We start from the raw sequence: 8464 nt of genomic DNA on the forward strand, positions 1-8464 counted from the left end.
TGCCTGTTTTACGGCACGCTCTGGATGCTGGCCTACCTCCGAGGTGGAGTGTGAACATAAAACATTTCCCCAATTGTTTTCCCTGCTCAGATGCGGCGATGTTGAACAGCTGCGAAGCGACACGCGGGCAGCATTCCCTGGCCTGGTTTTCAGTCGCGGTGGCAGGGTGCGGGGGTTTAGAGCTAATTAAGAAATGAAAATCGATTCTCAACTCCACACATTTAACCACCTCCCCTTGCTCCCAGTCCTTCCCAGGGAAGGGGTTTCTGTTCCAAGGCATTTCAGATCAACCCCTGTTAATTTTTCTCTGCTTCTTGTGTCTCTTTTTTTTTCTTATTGGAAGTGGCTCCAGAGAGGCTATTTAAAATGTTTTGGTTACCAAAAATCAGCTTCGAGTAAAGAAATAACATTGACTGTTCTGATAATCCTTCTTACAGTATCATCTCCCTGAAGTGCTAACAGCAATGCAACATTTCTTTTAACAAATGACCCCGAGTTCTTACCTCTCCCCTTAAAAAGAGGTCCTGGACTGGAGATGCATTAGAAAGGTCACACTGCTCTGCTTGAGAGAGATACAGAAAATATGGCCAGTCGTGCCTGAAGGACATGAAAATTCTTTGTTGGTGATCGGAACAGCAATATAGCAATAGCAATAATAGCAGTAAAAAACATTTTGTAGTTATACTGGTATAAAGATGTAATTTTGGCTTTTGGCTTTAGCTTACCCTACTAAGAAAGAGTAAAAGGTGAAATGAACTAATCAAAGAAAAAATAAAAAGTACCCAATCAGGTATAATAAATTATAAAGCGAGAGATGGCCTGCGTAAGGAACATGCAGAGAAGAGGTGCAGGCAGGGGTGTTTCTTTGCTGCTGCGCTGATTCCCTCCTGCAAGAGCCCAGCAAACAGTTCCCCTGGGCCCACCAAATCACTCCCTGAAATGACAGTGATGACTCTCTGCCCAGCTGCACCGAATCTGCAACGGCTGCAGGAGCTGATGGGGAACATCACAAGATGCCACAACATGAACAGCATCTCTAGCATGTCAGGCTATCTCAGCCCGCTTTTAATAACACCACCATCCCTTCCTCAGGTCAGGAGTATCACATTACACAATCCTTCTGGTGTGAGAAGTGGGAAGGAAAGACAGAATAGCCTCTTAAGAATATTTTAGCTGGGCTATAAATACTGATGAAGCAGGCTGCCTTCCCTCCCTGATGTTTCACAAAGCTTCTCCAAAGGCAGGAAAACACATGAGGAAAAAGCTACCCCCCACTTGGCATCAGGCTGCAACATCTCCACACCCTTGAGGATCCTTTTCCAGGCAGAAAAGGGGTGTTGCATCCTAGGCACTTTGCAAAGCTGGGTGAGTAGATTTGCCACACGTTGCTGGACTGGGGCAGTGGGGCCTGGGAGGTGCGGGCAGGGGGACAGAGATAATTATTATCCCTAATTATCTGAGCAGATCTGGGAGCACCAATGCACCCCGCTCAATGCAGAGATGGATCGATACAAACTCTTAAGGCTTTGGTTCCCCAAAGCGTGAAAGTTAAACTGTAATACAATGCAGTAGCCTCTTTCTTTTTTTGTTTAAACAAAAGCTAAAAACAAAGAAAATGGCAAGAAAAACAGAAAAAATACAGTCATCAGCACCTGGTTATTACCAGAATCCATGGGGTATGGAATCTGATACCCATTGCCTTTATCGGGTCAGGGTTCGACAAGTAAAAGAAGTAGATTATGGTAGATTTTCAAAGCCCTTTTAACAGCGCAGACAACAGAAAAGCTGAGTTCTCCAGTCTCAGCCTTATTAAAGGCTATTTTCATAACCATAAACTAACAGAACAATGTCTCATTTTATAATTAATACATATTGTTATTAATAGATTTAAACAAAGCTGGCTTTCATTCCTTTATTTAGTGGTGCATTTGGTGAAGCACTTAAAGGGGGCCATTCCAGTGTACACATATAGCTGTTTTAATTACATCCTGTGAATTTATTTTTCCAGGGAGAAATATTTCTCAGGGAAAATGTCCATAAAAGTAACTTTAGAAGCAATGTAATTTTGTGTGTGTTTCCTATAGGAAATCTGTTTAGTTTAAGTCCCAGGTTCTAACACTCTCTTTTATGCAGCAGTGCAACCTGAAGAATGCTGCTGACAGCCACGTTAAATTCTTGTATCTCTTCTGAAATGAAATTGCTGATGGATTTGTGAGTCATATCTTGATGGGACTTTGTCTCCTCCCTCTCAGTTGGATTTCACTTGCAGGATGACTCCTTCACAGACACCCCCCCAAAAGGAGGCACCTTACCTTAACAGGCACTTCAGGTGTTGATTTGCGTGTCCATGTTGGTGTTGCATTTGTGAGTTATTTTTACTGTTATTTATTTAACCAAGGACAGCCCCATAGGAGCTTGACTGTAGTTTCCCAGATATAAGAAGAAAAACTTTATGGATTTCAGAGCCATCAAAGTGAGAGTTCCCAGGAAATGTATCCTCCAGGAGGTGCTTTGGTCAGGCTTGAGCGTTTATTTCTTTCCCCTAGGAAGCGACAAAGGCATCTGGAAACTCCAGCCCATGGCCACTTTGTCACCCTTAAACTCCTCATTTCTGGGGCTCGCACCTATTGTTTCACCTTCTAACTTCATCCTGACCTTGGGGAGTTAGCAATTAGTGACATTTCATTCCTCTGCCAAGAAAGAGTCCATGTTCCTCTGGGTGACTGAACACAGACTACGGGGACAGGCACACTCTGGGTCCTTAGCCCTGCCTGTCTCTTCTCTGCAGACCACAGGCTGCTGTCCATTTGGCACAAGTCTATCTCTGTCTGGAGATTTTGCTTGGGTTCTGCTTGTGGTTCTGGTTGTGGCCAGATCTTCAGCAGCTTTGACTTCTAACACAAGGTGATGAAAAAGCTGTTAGCTCCCTACTGCTGGAGCCTGCAAATCAGCTTTTTCTTCCCTGATAACTTACTCTATAGCACTTAGCTCATCCTGCTCAGATTTTGCCCTATGCCTCATCATCGTGGAAGAGCAGACATACCTCAGCACCCCAGTGAAAAGACCCTGTGATGTACCAGCACTGTGATGTCCTGCTTGAAAAGCCTTTCTCTGCCTTACATCCACTGGGTGCTGGTGTGAGGAGTTGCACCAGGTCAGCTTGGAGAGGAGAGCACCTTTCCTCACCTGAGGAAAAGGGCCCAGCTTCTAAGAAAGCCAAAGGAAGGCAAAAGCAGTTTTTCCTCTAGGTAATGACAAGGAATTGAACACTCCAGAATGGCCAGTGAGGAATTTCTAGCACAGAACAAGTGTGACCCTCTCTGACCTTCAAGTGCAGTTTTGCACTTGGTTTTCTTCTAGGAGGCTTGAAACAAGGGCTGCTGCTGGGCACCCAGATCCCAGTGCTGCGGCAAAGGAGATGCATTAGGATGTGGGACAGTGACAGGTGGCGTGCAAATAGGCTCAGGTTAAACAAGGGAAGAGCCGATTGTCCTTCCCAGACACTGGGCTCCAGAAGAGTGGCCAGCTGTACGGCTGGAAACGTAGTCCAGGTTTGTGCATGGTCCTTGAAGAAAAGTCCACATGGCTGGAAGTTTCTGATGGTAACAATTGTCCTAAAAAAAGATAGTCCTTCAGCTTAAGAGAAGACAGTGTCTTCAAGATTAGTTACATTCTGCTGCATCTTTGGTGCTAACTGCCTTGGGCTGATTGGGCACTGCCTTCAAATCGGCCCTACCTTACATGCTGTGCTGCCAGATCCTTTGTCAGAAATGTCCTCTTCCTTCCTTTTCCTCTCCACCATTAAACCAGGAGAAATAAATGTAGCATGGGTGTTTGCAAGTAGGTGTGATCAGCTCTCTGTGAACTTATTCAACTCCTGCTGCTGTGAGGTTTCACCACCTTGAAAATTACATCCTTCCAGAACACAGAGGAAAGGGTTGGAGTCATTTTAGACACAGGAAAAAAAAATATAATACAGAGAAATTAGCTTTCCCATATGAGGAGTATGGTGGATCAGCTTTGCCAGCTATAAAAACCTATCCTGGTTACTTATTCATTGTGGTGACAGGATATTTTCACTGTTCACTTGAGATAGTGCATTAGCGGTACCACAAATTAGTCTGTAAGGACCATTCTTTAACACCGAGAAAGTGAGTCTTTCAATGCCACAAAATGTGGCGTGGCATTTCACACTGCCAAATAGACTTATGAAATACACAGAAAGTGCTGTAGGCCAATAATACAGGAGGAGAAAGACAGTTGTACCTGATCATATAAGAAAGCAAGTCTCCAACAGATGGAGAAATAGTCATTATTAGCCCCTACTAATTCTTCTCTATTGATCTCTATTGGCACTATTGCAAGCCCTAGCTCCACTGTTGAAAAAAATGCACAAAGATGGTGCTGTGAGTTGCCAGCCATGGAAGGGAGATGGCCTGTCCCAGACTGACAGAGATCTGTTGCAGAACTGGAGAGAAAGCCAAAATAGTGAATGTTATTGTGTTCCCATGCCAGTACTCTTATTGCTTTGACCTGCCAAGTCTTTGGCAGGGCTTGATGTCTGATCTAAACTTATCTGGATTTTGGACTGACTGGGATCGAGCTGCGTAATCCAGCAGCCCAGCTGAGTGGTGTCATGTAAAAAAATCTCATCCGCTCCTACTTACGTCTAAGAAAACTTGGATGGTGGACTTGAAGTCATCTTGAAAGGGTGCACCTTCACCACAGCAAGTGCTGAAGCTATGGCTATGATCAGAAAGTATTGACTCACCTAATTAACTCCTAAAGCTCAAAGAGAATGGAAGGTACTGTGTCGAACAGATGAAATGCGGAACAGCAAGGCTAGCAATTCCTAAACACTTTCCAGTTGGATTAGTTTGAAGGAAAAAGCCAAGCTTGGAGCCAAGGCATGAATAAATGGCCTGGAGCTCTCCAGAGGGGTGTGAGGTCTGAGGCTGAAATGGAGCATCCCATCCCCCTGCAGCAGGTTTCACACTGATCTCAGAGGCATACTTCAGGCTCACACTTTCTGGGAAATTTTTTTGCCAGGCTTGGATGCACAAAGAGAAATCCCAAGTGGTTGGACAGTTACTTGCCCAACAGATGCTGTGCTATGTCTGTCTGGGCTTGGAATGAGAGATGCTACTCCAAGTCAAAAGTGGGTGGCAGAACAAGGTCCTCCTTAGAGAGGCTGGTGAAGAAACCTCAAGACACATCCTGCTTCACAGGGACTGAAGACAAAGCTGTGAGGGCTCAAACCACAATGGTGGGGTCCTGCATTTCAGTCAAGGACATATGAAGAAAGAGTAAGACAATAGGGCAAAAATATATTATCTCCTGAGTGCATAGGAAAACAATTTGCTTCTGCAGGAAAATGGCAACCTTACAACTTCTTCCTTGCTAGTAAAGACAAAGTTCCAGCTTCTGTTCTGATGAGTGCCATGCTCATTTATTAATTTTTTCATGGTTTGACTGTGAGGTGTCCAAAAGAATCCCTAAATCTCAAGCCCTCTTTCCACTGTTACTCAACTCATGCAAACAGCCCAGACACTTGGTTACCCTACCTACATCCAGGAAGCCCTTGCAGGCTGTCATGGAGCCCACCATCTCCTGATCACTGGACTTTCAAGGAAGATGCAGCACACACTTCTTTACCAAGGCAGAGAGCACAGTCTGCACCCCTGCTCTCATGAGGTAAGAACTACAGAGAAACACTTTTAACCAACTTCCTTTGTGGGTGATTAAAAGATTTATTGTCTAATGTGAAAATAAATAGTGGAAATGCTTAGGACAAAGTGCTGCAGGCTGCAACTCTTCACCTTGGTTGAGGTCTTCTTTAATGGTTTCCATACACCAAAGTGTTCAGGCAACAGACAAATTCTCTGTGGCTGGTATGCCCATCCTGGCTCTCTTGACAAGGCAAGGATACCCACCTGCTCTGCAGCAGGAGAGAGAGGAGAAGTTAAGGCTTTATCTCGCATCACCCAAGCTAGTCTCTCCAGCCTCTGGTTTGCCTCTCCCTTGTTTTGTCCCTGGGCAATAACCATCCTGTGACAGTGCTGGGAGTTAGGTCATTTCCTTCCCCCTCTTCTTTCCAAAGGGTTTTAATTAGCATTGCCATTGTACTCCTTAATTGGACTATACTCCTGGCTTCCAGTTTAAGCCCCCTTTTTTTTTCTTGTTATGAGCCCTTTAAGACACAGCTGTAAAACTCTGCAGACCATATATCATAACACTTCATAATCACACTTAACATTTTAGTAACACGACAGAAATCAGCTCATTCCTAGTGACATGCGAAGCCTAAAAGCAGTATGCCAGCATGCAATAACGAAGCTGTAAGCGAGGCGTCAAGCTGGAGCACCACTGCCCCCCGCTGCTGTCCTCAGTGGTCCTCTGGGAGGACCTTGGTGGGAGGAGGCTGAACTCGAGAGAGTCGGGGGACTGGGAGCAGCATCTCATTCCCTGGCAGGTCCTTGCTGAGCTACATCAGGTCTGCACGAAGGTGGACGCTTCCCGGTGCATGTTTTCTTGGCGGGGCTCTGAGGCTAACTGTTGGGATGAGCTGAGCTCCTCAAGGCACATTGGGGAGGTCCTGCATTTCTGCGAGGACATCTGAAGAAGGGGTAAGACAATAGGGCAAAAATTGATTCTTTTTATCTCATGAGTGTATAGGAAAACAAGCTGGACCTGTGAAGACAATGTTCAGTCTCCCAGTATAGAAAATGGAGTCAAGCATCCTTTACAGCATATACACACACATGTAGGCATGTTCGTCCACAGAAAAGGGACTTTCACTCACAGATCATTCCACTAATTGAACAAGCAAATGTATTTTCTTACTTATTTTAACTTAATCCACAGAGAAGATGTGTTTCCGAGACCCCGGGTTCCAGCAGGAACACAGTCCATCACAAAGAGGACAATGACAGCCACCCATTGTGCTCATTGGAAACCATCCAGGCAGCTGAAAAGCACTGCTACCCCTTTTCTGTGCTGACAGCCGAGACCAGCACAGGACAGGGTCCCTCTCTTGTTGTGTTTATACAGCACCTTGCACAGCAAAGCCTTGATGTAATTAGCCCCTTTAGCTGTAATGACACCAATAACGGCTGCAAAGCCTTCCCTCCTGATCTTTCAAAGCTGCAGACCTCCAACTCACCGTGACTTTCTTCTCCCCAGGACCCTATTTCCACCTTCAGCAGTACGCCCGCTGGTTTTCACAGCAAAGGGCAGTGCGGTTCTGGCTCTCACGTAGCACCAGCCCTTCCTCCACCGTGCAACGTGCTGCAGCACAGTTCTTTTTTCCTCCTGGCTGCGTGTTTAAGGCCCTGATCCAACACTCAGAGAAGTTTGCAGAGCGCTTGCCTTTGAGTTGAGCAGGTTTTGGATCAGGTGCTGCAAGAAAAAATTGTCCCAGCCAGATACCAGTCACTAGGGTGTAGTTTTTGAGACTGAGTTTAAATACTGAAGCCCGGGCCTGGACTTGGCTCCCTTTCTGACCTTTCAGAAAGCCTCTTCTCATTTTGCTTGGCTTCTTTACTGGTTCTGGAGCGGCCTGTGGGTTTGGTAGTGGTTCAGGTTACTTGCTGATGGCCTGTTCTTCTACCTCTGCCTTTCAAGAAGAGTTCACTCCAGGATTTATAACAGGTTTTTGGTAGCACCCTCTGTACTTAAATCTGTAAAACCATTTCAGTTTAACCACCTGTTTTCACACGCTCATAATTTCACAAAGCATCCACCTTTTGGGATAAAATTTTCCATGCATCAGCTCTTGCCCAAGGCGCTATTTTTTTTTTCTTTAAATAAAATTCCAAAAGAAAAAAAAGTTGATCCAAATCCATTCCACATTTCTGCGCTTGGCCTGAGGCAAGAAACTCCCTATTCAAAAAAATTTCTAACCATGCTTTTTGTTGTGGAGCTCAAAGGAAAAAGCTGATGCTCGGGAGCTGCCACAAACACTCTAGGAAGACGACTGGACTCCAGCCATGGGCTGAAAACCCTGATCCACCCCAAAGACTTGAAAACGAGGTGCCTCTCCTTACTTTGCTGTCAGGCAGTGGGTGGTACATAGCTGATGCAGCTCCACTAGCTTGCAGTGCAGCCAGCAGCGACAGCATTATGAAGGTGGCTCCTCCATCACGAGAACCCACGGCCAGGCTGTGACCCAGCCTCTCCTGGAGCCAGTGGGAGCTTTTCCACCAAAATGGCCTTTCAGTCATGCTTGCAACTGCATCACTACTTATGGGCTGGGTTCTAAGTCCCCTGAAGTCAGTAGGAGCCTTTCCAGTGACCTCAGCTATCTGAGTAGCTGTAGTTCAAAGGGTTGACAGGGTCTGTGGGAGAAGCCGGTGCAGCTTGTAAAATACATGCCAGGTTTTTATTTTATTTTTCACTCTCTGCTCTTCAGGACGTCCTAGGAAATTAAATGCAAAGAAATAACACCAGGGAAATACTCAGGCTG

The sequence above is a fragment of the Pygoscelis adeliae genome, unplaced genomic scaffold (genome assembly GCF_000699105.1).
Source record: "Pygoscelis adeliae isolate BGI_AS28 unplaced genomic scaffold, ASM69910v1 Scaffold63, whole genome shotgun sequence".
Classification (NCBI taxonomy): domain Eukaryota; kingdom Metazoa; phylum Chordata; class Aves; order Sphenisciformes; family Spheniscidae; genus Pygoscelis; species Pygoscelis adeliae.